Source organism: Oreochromis aureus, linkage group 1 (assembly GCF_013358895.1).
Source record: "Oreochromis aureus strain Israel breed Guangdong linkage group 1, ZZ_aureus, whole genome shotgun sequence".
NCBI classification, from domain to species: Eukaryota; Metazoa; Chordata; class Actinopteri; order Cichliformes; family Cichlidae; genus Oreochromis; species Oreochromis aureus.
In genome coordinates, this window is record NC_052942.1 from 42,018,161 (window position 1) to 42,032,887 (window position 14,727).

Consider the following 14,727-nt stretch of genomic DNA (forward strand, 5'->3'; position numbering starts at 1 on the left):
TTAGTAGTACTGCTGTGTTTGTTGCATCATATTGCTGGAAATGTTTATATGCTTTATATATTCTGAGGTAAGTTGATCTATAGTGTTACATCATATTCTATAAGGATGTTATGTGTTTGTGTACTTTCTGCCCAGTTTGACCCATTTAGCAGAAGTCAGCCTGTTTAAGGCTCTGATATCTATTCTGTATGACTTAAAGCAGTTATGACATGGTCTGATTTTCTCACCCAATAAAGAAATATTTAATATATCAGTCTGATCTTCATTCTATCAGAAACAGTTATCACAGCTCATAAACTTTCTTTTTACACATATATGTAAGTATTCGGACAGATTTAGTAATGCCAACATATTAAAAGAACAATGTTTGTCTTGTATGTATAATACATGATGGTAAAAGATACTTGTGTTTGAGTGAAGATTTAAGGTGATAATGTCATGGTCCTGGGTCATTTTGACCCAGCGTTCTTCGTTTCCTGTGTTTCTGTATCATGTAAGTTCATTTGTTATTCTTGGAGTTCCTATCGGTCCTAAGTTGTTTAGTTTATTGGGTTTCCCCAGTCCGTCATGTCTGTGCTCTCCCTCCTGCTCCTCAGTGTTCTCCTTCTCTCCAGTCTGCATCTATGTGTATTTCCTGTTTTATTGTGAAGGTCTGTGTCTTAGTGTATTCAGTTTATGTTTCCCTGTCTCGTCTTGTCTGATTACTCCCAGCTGTGCCCTCCTTCTGTGTCTCATTCCCTAATTGCCTCTTTGTGTGCGTAGCTGGTTCGTCTGTGTTCTTTCCCTGTGTCATTTCCTTCCATCATCCTGTGAATTCTCCCTGTGCTGTTCTCCCTGCTTGTTGTCTCCACTCGTGTTCAGGTTTGTTGTTTAGGTTTTAGTTTTCCCAGTATACAGGGTGGGCCAACCAAGCACACCATTGTTTTTCTTGTGACATTACCAATAAGTTTGATGTGTCACATGGCCCTCTTCCTATTCAAAAAACAAAAGTTGTATCCAAGATGGCCGACTTTTAAATGGCCACCATGGTCACCACCCATCTTGAGGAGTTTGCCCCCTCACATATACTAATGTGCCACAAACAGGACTTTAATATCACCAACCATTCCCATTTTATTACGGTGTATCAATATAAATGGTCCACCCTGTAGATTATTTCTAAGTTCTGTTTCTCGCCACTCTCATCTTTTGTTTGTTAATCACTCAGTCTCAATAAAGCCCTCTCACTTCACTGCAATATCCACATATGGGTCCTTTGTTAAATTCTACACGGCTCGCCCCGCAAGCCGTGACAGGAAATATAAACAACTGCAGCTTGAATCTTTCCTGAAGCTCAGTATTTGAAACAGAGTTCAAGCTCACTGCTTTAATAAATCATAATTAATATAATAATAAATATAATATTGGCCATATTGTATTTACATTACCAAAATGAGATGGCACTAGTCTCATGTCCAACATTAGCTAATTGTTATTTAATAGCTAATCTTAACGAAAGCCAACAATCATGTTTTTACAGTCCTGTGGTCTCAGCCTCAGATACTCAACAAATCAAAACATCTCATAAAACAAAACAAATGAACAAAAAAAACATTGTATTTCCTTCATTTCTGTCAAACAATACTGTATGGAATGTTTCTACCGCTTAGTATCATGGTTCCTAGCGCGAAGAAGGCCAGACCCCGTTGTAAAAGCTGTCCTTGAGTCTGTTTGTGTGGGTCTACAGTCTGGTGACTCCATGTTTTTGTTTTGTGTTTATCTATTTTTAGATTTTTTCTGGATTTTTATTTTTTCCAGTGTTTAAGTGTTCTTTGTGCTCCCCTTGTCTTCATGCCATTTTACATTGATGGTCCCTTGTCTCATGTCTGTGTCTCTAGCCTTGCCACCCCTTGGTCTCATCAAGTGTGATTCCTACCAGCTGTGCTCTCCTCCTGTGTCACATGCCCTTGTTATCCCTCAGTGTATTTTAGCCCTGTGTTTCTCTCTGTCAGTGTCGCTTCATCCCCTCATGCTGCGTGTATTTCTCTCTGAGATCTCCAGGGCTAGTTTCTTGGTTTCTCTTATTTTTTTTTTAATTTATTTTTTTTTTTTAACCTGTCCCGTTTGGCTCTTTTGCCATCAGAATTATTGTCTAAAGGCGAAGAAAGATGCCCAACGGATTTACTTTACCAAATGGACCATCCCAGCCTTGCCGTAATGGTCCATTTGATTCACCTTTTATTATTTATTTTATTTTCACTTGCTGAATATGGGACAGACTTGACTGGGGGAAGGAAACGGGAGAAAGAAAGAGGGAAAGAAAAACAGCGGGGAAGAGGGACGGGGAAAAAGGGCAAAAAACCAAAAACCAACAGAATAAGCAGACAAAAAATACATATATCGATCACCTGGATCACCTGTTGAGAAAGAAAGAAGAAAGCAAGCAGAAGAAAACGAGAGTAATAAACATCATCACAATGATCTATGGGAATATGACAGTAAATACTAAATATTAAACATTATTGTGCAGCACGTAAGATCGACAGCGCACAGTGTGCTTTGAGGTAAGAGCCAAAAATGGTGTAGTTTGTGTGTGATCACCTGTGTGTACACCTGTGAGCATGGACGCGCTTGTTTTTTTTTTTTTAAAGGTTCCTTCATGTAATGGTCTGCTAGAGGGTGTGGGGGGCCACTGCCCCGTCCTCCAGGGCATGACGCAGGTATGGAGGAGATCAAAACTCCAGACATCCAGAGGCCCCCAGAACACAAGAGACCAAGGAAGACCAACAGAGGGGCAGCAGCGTCACTATCCCAGAAAGAGCTGAGGAGAGTCCCAGATGAGGGGTCACTCAGCAGCCGCGAGCAGAAGCCAGGGGGTTGCAGTGGCGTGCCCGTGAGCTCCGCCGGCAGCCAGCTGTGCCTGAGTGACCGAGCTCCGGGCCGAGAGGCCGAGGGCACCCGCCTCCGAAGTGGCCCGAGCGAGCCCCAGGCTCCACGCCCGATAAGCAGCCGCCAAGGAGTGAGCCGGTGTGTACCTGGGCGCCCACCCCGGACACACAGAACCACCAACGCACCGATGTCTGAGGCGTCCGCCACCGGCAGGGGAAGTGGTGGGGGAGATAGGCCTCAAACCTTGGAGGGCCTGAGATGTCCCCAGAGAGGTGGCGTCTGATACCCAACCTGACATATAGACACAGACATACAGGCACACACAGATACAAACATCCATTCCCACCCTCATGCTCTCATAAGCAATTATTCCACACTCAACCAACATGGAGACAGACATAAATAGACACTCTACACACAATCACTCTCCCCAAGCGTACTCTAAGAACCGGGTCTGGGTACCCTTGCCCCTGGAGGGGGAAACTGCACCCAGACCCAGGTGGTGTTACCCTTTTCCTGCAGTGGGAGAAGCAGACCGCCCGACTCCGTAGCAGCAGGGAGGCCCCACATTCCAGACCCCAGTCGGACGGCCAACTCCTCCTCCCAGCCCCCCAGCTCCAGCAGGCCGCAGAGAACGGGGGTGTGTGAAGACTCCAAACCTCCCTCCACCCGCTCAGTTTCTTGGTTTCTCAATGTTTTGTTTCTACTTCCCACTTTCTAGTTTTTGGTTTTGCAAGTATTTTTTTGTGTAAGTTTTGCCACTGCAATAAAGCAGCCTCCTTGAGTTTATTCCTCCTTCTGAGTGTCCTGCATTTTGGGTCCTACATCCTGCCTGCCACAGCCGTTTCATGACAGAACGACACGACCACACAATGGACCCAGCAGCACTCGCCCCCTCAGAAGAACTCCAGCAGGATATCATTCACTCCGTGGACCAGCTATGTAACCAGCGGCTGGATTTTCTTGAGGAGGAGTATCGTCGCACTGTAGCTAACCAGCTACAGCGATTATTTTTCGGTCTCCCGTGGCTACTGAATTCCCTTCATCCGCTAATACAGGACTTTTTTCTCAATAAATTGCACCCTCATCCCCAACTCCAACTGCTCACCTGCCCGGCCTGCCAGAAGATTTGCTGCCCGACCTGGCAGAGGACTTGCAGCACAAGCCACCGGACATAACGCCACCAGAAATGTCGGTTCCTCCCTTTTCCCAGAGAAAGCGGCGTTTACGCTACCATCAGCCTTCGCTCACCGAGCGAGCTCCGGTGGTTAGTGGAAGTGACTGTTTTACTCTGCCCGCAGGCCTGCCCGGCCTGCTCACAGCAGCACAGGCTTTTTACAAAGCACTGGAAATAATTATCGTTCCACACAGCGTTAGAGCTGTATCACATCGCCATCAGCTTCCCCTGCCGCTATCGCTCCCTCTTCTAGGAGGAAGCAACGTCCACGCCACCAGCGGTCATCACCAGATGCGGTAAGTCACAAAGACTTTTATATTACTTCATCCAAGCCTGGTGAAATAGAGACTGTATATTCTGAGGCCATTTATTCAGGAACTATGGAGTTAAAAAACCCCTTGAGGTGGAGCCCGCCTGGATGCCCCCGACCTCCGCACCCGTACATACTCCTTGGGTGGGAGTGGCTGCTGTCCAGCAGGTATCTGCCCCCGTGTCTGTCTTCGATGATGGCTCAACACATGTTCTGGAGGCTCAGGAGAACCAACACGACCACCTACTCTACGTTCACTATAACCTTCAGCTCTGCCCACAGCTCTGCCCACAGCTCTGCCCGCAGCTCAGCCATTAGCCCTGCCTCCTGTTCAATCTCCTGTTCAGTCGCCATTAGCTCTGTCTCCTGTTCAGGTTGCAGCTCAGCTATTAACTCAACTGCCAGTTCAGCCATCAGTTCAGTCATCCACTCAACCATCAATTCAGCTACCTATACAGCCAGGGGTCTCCATACCTTCTGGCCCTGCATCTGCTCCCGCTGGAGGCTCAGGTGAGGCAACTCAGCACTCCGCGGCTCCACGCCACCATCAGCCTCATTGGCTGGGGGTTATGGAGAGCCCGGCCAGCAGTTCCTCATGTCCGCTGGGGGTTCTGGAGAACCTCGCCAGCCGTCTTCTGTCTCCGCTGGAGGGTCCGAGGGGCCCGTTCAGCCATCTGTTCCTGCTGGGGGGGTCAGAGGAACCGCTTCAATCGTCCTTCGTCTCTGCTGGGGGGTCAGAGGAGCCCATTCATCATCAGTGACACCATGACCACCACCAGATCCTCCACCTGTGGTTTCTACACCATCGCCTGCAGCTCCACCACCGGTTCCATTGCCTCCGATTGCCATGCCACCATCTGGTCCATCTCCGTCACCTGTGGTTGCCATCCCCTGATCTGGTCCTGCCTCGTCTGGTCCTGCGGCTGCCCCACCGCTGCCCCGGCCACCTCCAGCTCAGCCTGCTCAACCTCGTCCATGTCAGGTTCTGCATCGGTGGCCACCTTCCAGGTCGCTGAGTGGACTTTTTCACCGGAGCACACAGCCTTTGGACCTGCTCTGTTGCCATCTTCCACGCGGTCAGCCTCCAGAACTGCTCTATCGCTGCCGCTGGCTCCGCGGTCAGCTTCCAGAACTGTTTCCACGTCGCTGTTGCCTTCCGCATGGTCGGCCTCCAGATTTGCTTTGCCCATACTGCCATTGCCTTCCACATGGTCAGTCTCTGGACCTGCACCGTTGCCGCCACTGGCTTCACGGTCGGCCTCCTGAACTGTTGAGTCACCGCCACCTTCCACGTGGCCAGCCCCCTGAACTGTTTTACCCTGGGCTCCTGTGCTGTTGCCCTTCAGGTCGACCCCCCGAGCTTCTTGGTTATGGACGATTGAGCCGTCGACCTCCGGGCCTCCTCAAGCATGTTGTTCGACTCCTGTGCTTAGTGATGCTATCTTATAATCAATAAAACTGTTATTTTTAATGTCTTGCTGCATTTTATATAAGTTCATGCTAAAATTTTAAAAACCAAAACACTAAAGCTATTCTATTACACCTATATTTAAAAAATACACTGCACGATACTCTATATTAGATCGGTCCATCCCTAATATTAATGATCCTCTGAAGGGCCTTTTTGTGTGCCATGGCGCAGCACAGATGCAGTATGTCAGCAACGGTAGAACACAATCAGCAGCTCCTTCAGGTCCGTTTTTCAGAGGATTCTCATAAAATGGAGACGCTGTTGGGCCTTCTTTAAAACCTCTGAGGTGTTTGGGCTCCATTGGAGGTCTGTGTCTATGTGCACACCCAGGAACTTTGAACTGGACACTCTTTCCACACACTCCCCGTTGATGCTGATGGGCTGTAAAACAGACTTCCTCCTTCTGAAGTCGACTACCAGTTCTTTTGTCTTGGTGGTATTGAGGTCCAAGTTGTTGTCTGCACACCAATCCGACAGCCTTGTCGCCCCCTTAGATGAGCCTCCCCACAGTGGCGTCATCTGCGAACTTAATGACTGCGTTGTCTGGGTGGGTACTGACACAGTCATGTGTATATAGAGTGTACAGTAGGGGACTTAGTACACAGCCTTATGGAGAGCCGGTGTTAAGGCTGAGGAAAGATGAGGCCCCACTCTAACTCTCTGTACACGGTCTGACAGGAAGTCCCTGATCCAGCAGCAGGTGGTAAAAGAAACTCCGATATCCAGAAGTTTTACTATTAGTCTGTCCGGGTGTATCGTATTAAAAGTAGAGCTAAAGTCAACAAAGATCAGCCTGGCGTAATGCCCCTGTTGTTCCAGGGAGTAGATGGTGGTGTGGAGCGTTGTAACAATGGCATCTTCAGTTGATCTGTTAGCTCTGTACACGAACTGGAGCAGGTCGAATGTGGGTGACAGGCAGGACATGATGTGACGTCAAACAGGTTTCTCGAAACACTTCATTATAACAGGTGTTAGAGCAACCGGTCGGTAGTTGTTGAGGCTGCTAATGTTGGTGCGTTCAGGCAGTGGGACAATTGTGGCTGATTTTAGGCATGGCGGGATGCAGGAATGGGACAGTGAAGCATTGAAGAGCTTAGTGAAGACCCCAGCCAGCTGGTCTGCACATCCTTTTAAGACTCTCCCGGTCGCGTCATCTGGACTAGGGGCCTTCCTGGGGTTCACTGCCCTCAGTGTGCACCTCACGTCATATTCCTGCACCGTGAGTCTTGGGCTGCTGCAGCCGTATGATGTTTTAGCTGCTGCTGCCTCTGGTCCCTTCACCTCAAAGCATGCAACAAAGTGGTTCAGCTCCTACACAAGCGCCACATTGCCCTCAGTCAACGTGGTATTGCCAGGCTTGTAGTTAGTTAGGTGCTGAGCTCCCTGCCATACCTGTCGTGAGTCGTTGTTGCTGAAGTGGTCTTCAATCCTCCTTTTGTACACTGCCTTGGCCTCTCTGATACCTCTTTTCAGATCAGATCTGGCTGCAGTGCACTGCATGCAGGGATCAGCAGCATGGACATGTAGTCTGACAAACCTAAGTGTGGTAGAGGGTAGTGCTGGGCGATATGGAAAAAATATTTATCACGATATGAATTATTTTATACCACGATAACGATATATATCACGATATACCACCTGACCTGTGGTCATCTGGAAAGTATGCAGTCTTTAAACAGTGAGTGGAGAGGGTGCAGTCTTTGTTTTGAGTTACTGTAAAGGATGTCGCAAATCCGGGTGCACGTAAAGCAGCACCACTTTGTGAAACTACAAGACAGAGTTTCTCTGCAAAAAAAATCATTTTTCATACTTTATTTTCTCTTGCATAAAGTTAAGAGTATGTATAGTGAGAAGACAACACTAATATATTTGCACAGGCTATTTAACCCTTTAAGACCTACCATAGAACCAAGTCCTCCAGAGCTTATCTTTACATTTATTTATTTTGAGTGTCTTCATAGTTTTATTTTTGAGATACACAAATTTTTATATACTACAGGAAAAATGAAAATAAATAAATGCAAATTTGCAAAAACACAGCATGTGCATCAAAATAAACTATTTACAACAGTGCAATTTGACTTCTAAGCATCCCAGAAATGATACAGAAGAGCATAAAGTCAAACATGACTTTTAAAAATACCAACATGGACTTTGAAGCTTAAAAAACTACATTTTCCGCGAAAATAACATCACTTCCGGTTTCAGACAGGTAATGGCGGACATAAGATAGTTCGCGCTGACTTATATTCCAATGTAGGAAGTGTTATGAACAGCTGATCGGATCGGCAAAGCCTGTTTCTGGAATATTGTGTTTTTGTTGCTGCAAGTCTGGAATATTATGTTTTTGTTGCTGGAAGTGCTTTTTATGCAATTTTTTGCAAAGCTATATGTGGAAGAAAACCGTGACCTAGGGCAAGCTAATGGAATAAGACGTAAGTACAACTCCTACGGTTTCATATGCAAAAAAAACATTATTGCGCTACCTTACGTGGTTACAGTTCTACAGGGATTTAAAAATAGTTAGGGAAAACGGAGTTTGCCTGCTCCGACCGGTTGTAAAGGGTTAATGACATTGTAACGATGGTTAAATGTTATGTTACAGTCAGGTTGGTTATCTCTGCACGCTGTTGTTTCTTTAAGTTGCATGTTTGGTTGTGCTGCAGGGAAAAGGGGAGTTAATGTGTGCAGGAAGGGGAGGGGGTCCTTGTTGTTGTTGTGTGTGACTGTGCAGGGCTGAAGTGAGGTGTTGTATGAGAGCACTCTCCCCGGAGTTAACGGCCCGTTTGCCTATGGCACCGAATAAACGGACAAACTGAGACCAAAACGTCTGGTTCTTGAGAACGTTACACTGGTGTCAGAAGTGAAGAACGACCACCTGAAATGCCCGACAACCTGTTGCTGGCGACGCTGACCGTCACGAGACACAAGGATGTTGCCGGACAAGATTAAGAGGGAGACGGAGGAGAGGGAGGTTCGCCCACGCTTGCCTGCCCATAGAGTGAGGGAAATGGCGCTGCGGCTGTCTGCTGAGGCTGGATTTTCTCCAGGTTTGACTAGGCTTGGGACCTTTTCGCACCGTGGCCGCGATTCCGGTGGGAGGGAGTCGACCTCGCTTGGCGCGCCGTCACGTGATGTAAACAAACATGGCGGCGCCCAGCAAGCTGCGGCGAACATAAAAACGCCTAAGTTCAGCGGCAAGGCGCCATGGGAAGTGTTTATTGCACAGTTTGAGCTGTTAGCTGTTGCAGCTGGCTGGTCTGAGGAACATAAAGCTCTCCAATTGGCTTTGTGCCTGTGTGAGGATGCAGCTGCATGCCTGCTGCTGCTGACCGAGGAGCAAAGGGGAGATTATAATGCTCTGGTTGGGGCACTTCAGAGACGTTTCGGGCAGTATAACCAACGGTGCTGCTGAGGTCGGAGTTCCACAACAGACGCAGATTGCCAGGAGAGCCCCTTCGCATTTTGGCCCATGAAGTCGAGTGTCTTTGCCGGAGGGCGTATGACAGCATGCCACCATCAGTGCAGGCGGAGTTAGCTCGGGACCAGTTCCTACAGGCCCTGAGCCCTAAAGAGCTCCGTATGCAAACTCAGCTTGCTCGACCAGCCACGCTCAGTGCGGCCCTGGAGCTAGCGTTGGAGAGGGAGATGCTTGCAGGATCCTCTGGGGGCGCTGATGACACACATGTGGTGAGGGCTATGTCAGCACCTGTGGAGCAGATGGAGATGCCAGCGGGCCTGTGCGGTTTGGTTGAGACGGCTTCTCTGCAGTCACCTTCCCCTTGGGCTGGCCCACGCCGCCGACCACAGAGCTGCTGGGGATGTGGACAAGTCGGACACCTCATCAGGCAGTGCCCCAAGCTTGCAGCGGCTCAGGGAAACGCCCACGGGCCCGTGTAGGTAGGGGTACACGGGCCAGGGAGAACGACATCCCCACACCACCGCCATTTCCACCCGGTGCGGTCATCGCTGTGGGCTGGACCCAGGTTGGCGACTTTTGCCAGGTTCCAGTGATGATTGCGGGGGTGTCCTGTACAGCCCTTCTGGATACGGGGTCCAATGCAACGCTGGTCCGACCCGATGTTGTCCCAACCGGAGCTGCTGTGCAACCAACTAATGTGCGACTTAAGACTGTGACCAGGGATCTGGCCCCAATTAGAGGGAGGGGAGTGTTCCAGTTTAAGGTGGGAGACCTCGGTGTGCCTTATGCTGCCTGGGTGGCTGACGTGCAGGATGCCTGCATCCTTGGGCTGGATTTTTTGCGAGCCATTGGTGGTGTACTGGACTTGGGCAAAGGCTTCCTCATACTCCCTGATGGGAAGAAGGTGCAGCTTATTCCTCCCCCGGTCTGCCCAGCATCTGCTGCAGCGTCCACCTCCACCTCGGAGACCCCCGCAGACCCGCCAGCAGAACAGCAAGCGGGGGAGGAGGAGAGGCTCTCAGCAGTGAGGAGCATCTGGTCAAAGAACTGTGAGGGGCTGACTCCACAGCAGCAAGAGAGTCTATGGCAGGTACTAAAAGAGTTTGGAGACATTTTTGCCCTGAAGGAAAGTGATGTTGGCTTGACACACTTGGTGGAGCACGTCATTGAGACCGGGGATGCCCAGCCTATTAAAGTGCGCCCCCGCCGCCTGCCCCTGGCTCATAAGGAGGCTGCTGACAGAGAGTTGTGTGAAATGATGAAGGCGGGCATCATAGAGCCATCTGATAGCCCGTGGGCCTCCGCTGTGGTGATGGTGCCTAAGAAAAACAGCCCAAGGATGCGTTTCTGTGTGGACTACAGACCACTCAACAAAGTGACAAAAAAGGACTCTTAACCCCTTCCCAGGATTGACGAGTCTCTCGATTTAGTAGCCGGATCCTCCTGGTTCTCCACCCTTGACCTGCGGAGTGGCTACTGGCAGGTGCCACTGTCCCCTGAGTCCAGACCGAAGACAGCCTTCTGCACCAACAGGGGACTATGGCAGTTCAAAGTCCTGAGCTTTGGTCTTTGTAATGCTCCTGCTACCTTTGAGTGGCTGATGGACAGTGTGCTGGCTGGTGTTCCACGGCAACGGTGTCTGGTCTACCTGGATGACCTTCTATTCAATTCAATTCAATTCAATTCAATTTTATTTATATAGCGCCAAATCACAACAAAAGTCGCCTCAAGGCGCTTTATATTGTACAGTAGATAACAATAATAAATACAGAGAAAACCCAACAATCATATGACCCCCTATGAGCAAGCACTTTGGCGACAGTGGGAAGGAAAAACTCCCTTTAACAGGAAGAAACCTCCGGCAGAACCAGGCTCAGGAGGGGCGGCCATCTGCTGCGACCGGTTGGGGTGAAAGAAGGAAAACAGGATGAAAGACATGCTGTGGAAGAGAGACAGAGATTAATAACAGATATGATTCGATGCAGAGAGGTCTATTAGCACATAGTGAGTGAGAAAGGTGACTGGAAGGAAAAACTCAATGCATCATGGGAATCCCGGCAGCCTACGTCTATTGCAGCATAACTAAGGGAGGATTCAGGGTCACCTGGTCCAGCCCTAACTATATGCTTTAGCAAAAAGGAAAGTTTTAAGCCTAATCTTGAAAGTAGAGATAGTGTCTGTCTCCCGAATCCAAACTGGAAGTTGGTTCCACAGAAGAGGGGCCTGAAAACTGAAGGCTCTGCCTCCCATTCCTTTTAAATACTCTAGGAACAACAAGTAGGCCTGCAGTGCAAGAGCGAAGTGCTCTAATAGGGTGATATGGTACTACAAGGTCATTAAGATAAGATGGGGCCTGATTATTTAAGACCTTGTATGTGAGGAGCAGGATTTTGAAATCAATTCTGGATTTAACAGGAAGCCAATGAAGGAAGCCAAAACAGGAGAAATATGCTCTCTCTTTCTAGTCCCTGTCAGTACTCTTGCTGCAGCATTTTGGATTAGCTGAAGGCTTCTCAGCGAGTTTTTAGGACTTCCTGATAATAGTGAATTACAGTAGTCCAGCCTGGAAGTAATAAATGCATGAACTAGTTTTCAGCATCACTCTGAGACAGGATATTTCTAATTTTAGAGATGTTGCGCAAATGGAAGAAAGCAGTCTTACATATTTGTTTAATATGTGCATTGAAGGACATGTCCTGGTCAAAAATGACTCCAAGGTTTCTCACAGTGTTACTGGAGGCCAAGGTAATGCCATCCAGAGTAAGAATCTGCTTAGATACCATATTTCTAAGATTTTCAGGGCCGAGTACAATAACCTCAGTTTTATCTGAATTAAGAAGCAGAAAGTTAGCGGCCATCCAGGTCTTTATGTCTTTAAGACATTCCTGCAGTTTAACTAATTGGTGTGTGTTACCTGGCTTCATGGATAGATAGAGCTGCGTGTCATCTGCATAGCAGTGAAAATTTATGCTATGTCTTCTAATGATGCTGCCTAAGGGAAGCATGTATAATGTAAATAGAATTGGTCCTAGCACTGAACCCTGTGGAACACCATAATTGACCTTAGTGTCTGAAGAGGACTCTCCATTTACATGTACAAACTGGAGTCTATTAGATAGATATGATACAAACCACTGCAGTGCAGTACCTGTAATACCTACAGCATGTTCTAATCGCTCTAATAGGATATTATGGTCAACAGTATCGAGCGCAGCACTGAGGTCTAGCAGGACAAGCACAGAGATGAGTCCCACTGTCAGAGGCCATAAGAAGATCATTTGTAACCTTCACTAAAGCTGTTTCTGTGCTGTGATGAGCTCTGAAACCTGACTGAAACTCTTCAAATAAGCCATTCCTCTGCAGATGATCTGTTAGCTGTTTGACAACTACTCTTTCAAGGATTTTTGATATGAAAGGAAGGTTGGAGATTGGCCTATAATTAGCTAAGACAGCTGGGTCTAGAGATGGCTTTTTAAGTAAAGGTTTAACTACAGCCAGCTTGAAGGCCTGTGGTACATAGCCGATTATTAGAGATAGGTTGATCATATTTAAGATCGAAGAATTAATTAATGGCAGGACTTCTTTGAGCAGTTTTGTAGGAATGGGGTCTAAAAGACACGTTGATGGTTTGGAGGAATTAATTATTGAAGTTAACTCAGAAAGATCAATTGGAGAAAAGAGTCTAACTTAACATCGATGGTACTAAGAGTAGCTGTAGATAATATTACATCTGTGGGATGATTATTGGTAATTTTTCTCTAATGATAAAAATTTTATTTGTGAAGAAGTTCATGAAGTCATTACTAGTTAACGTTAAAGGGATGGTTGGCTCAGTAGAGCTCTGACTTTTTGTCAGCCTGGCTACAGTGCTGAAGAGAAACCTGGGGTTGTTCTTATTTTCTTCAATCAGTGACGAATAGTAAGATGTTCTGGCTTTGCGGAGGGCTTTCTTATAAAGCAGCAAACTATTTCTCCAGGCTAAATGATGATCCTCTAAATTTGTGACACGCCATTTCCTCTCCAGCTTACGAGTTATCTGCTTTAGGCTACGTGTTTGAGAATTATACCACGGAGTCAGGGACTTTGGATTTGAGGCCTTAGTTTTCACAGGAGCTACAGTATCCAGAGTCGTACGTAGTGAGGAGGTAAAATTATTAACAAGATAATCGACCACGGGAGTACACGGGAGCTCCTTTGATGCTGCCCTGGATGCCCTGAGACAAGTATTGGGGAGGGTGGCGGCTGCAGGCCCAAAACTGCACCCCGACAAGTGCCACTTCATGAGGAGGGAGGTGGGTTTCTGGGCCTAAAGCTGGGTCAGGAGGGCATCGGCACTTTGGAGGAGAAAATTCACACCATTACTGAGTGGCCCACACCAGCGGACCAGAAACAGCTCAAAGCTTCCTAGGACTGGCGTCTTATTACAGGAGGTTTGTGAAGGGCTTTTCCTCTATAGCTGCACCACTCTTCCACCTGCTGCAGAAGGACCGTGACTTCATCTGGACCCAGGACTGGCAGCAGGCATTCAACACCCTCCGCAGATCACTGACAGAGGCCCCAGTCCTCGCCCCCTGACCCCACCCTGCCTTTTGTCCTGGACACTGGCGCAAGCAATGTGGGGCTGGGAGCTGTGTTGTCGCAGGTTGGGCGGAAGGTGAGAAGGTGGTGGCGTGCTTCAGCCGGGTCCTGAACAGGAGTGAGCGGGCGCTACTGTGTCACACGACGAGAGCTGCTGGCCGTGGTGGCAGGGGTGAGACACTTTAAGTACTACCTGTGTGGCACATCATTTGTTATCAGAACTGATCATGCCGCCCTCCAGTGGCTGATGTCTTTCAGGGAGCCAGAGGGACAGGTGGCTCGCTGGCTGGAAGAGCTCCAAGCCTTCAATTTCACTGTGGAGCACAGAGCAGGGTCGCACCATTCTAACGCAGATGCCCTCTCTCGCCGCCCATGTGCTGCAGCTGGCTGCCGTTACTGTGAGAAGCGAGAGGAGACAGAGCGGGAACTCACAACAATGGATGGAGCGACACAGCTCACCTGCAGGGCTCTTCTGGTGGTGGGTGCAGCGGAGTGGAGGGCACGGCAGGAACAAGACACTGACCTGCTGCCAGTCCTGCAGTGGCCGGAGAAGGAGGAGCGACCCCTTTGGGATGAGGTCACTGGGTTTTCCATCTGTACCAGGGGGCTGTGGGCCAAGTTTACAGCTCTCAGGCTGAAGGAGGGGTGTTGGAACGTGCCTGGAAGGATCCTGCCACAGGGAGGAGAGGTGGCAGGTTGTGGTGCCAAGGTCGCTGAGGTCAGCTGTGCTGGAAGCCTGCCATGGGAGCACTGGCTCCGGCCACTTTGGGGTCTCCAAGACCCTCCGCCGCCTCCGCCAGGGCTACTACTGGGGTCAGCAGCGGAGGGATGTGGAAGACTTTTGCCGCAGCTGTGATGCATGTTCCTCGCACAAAGGGCCACAGGACCAGTCCCGGCTCAGC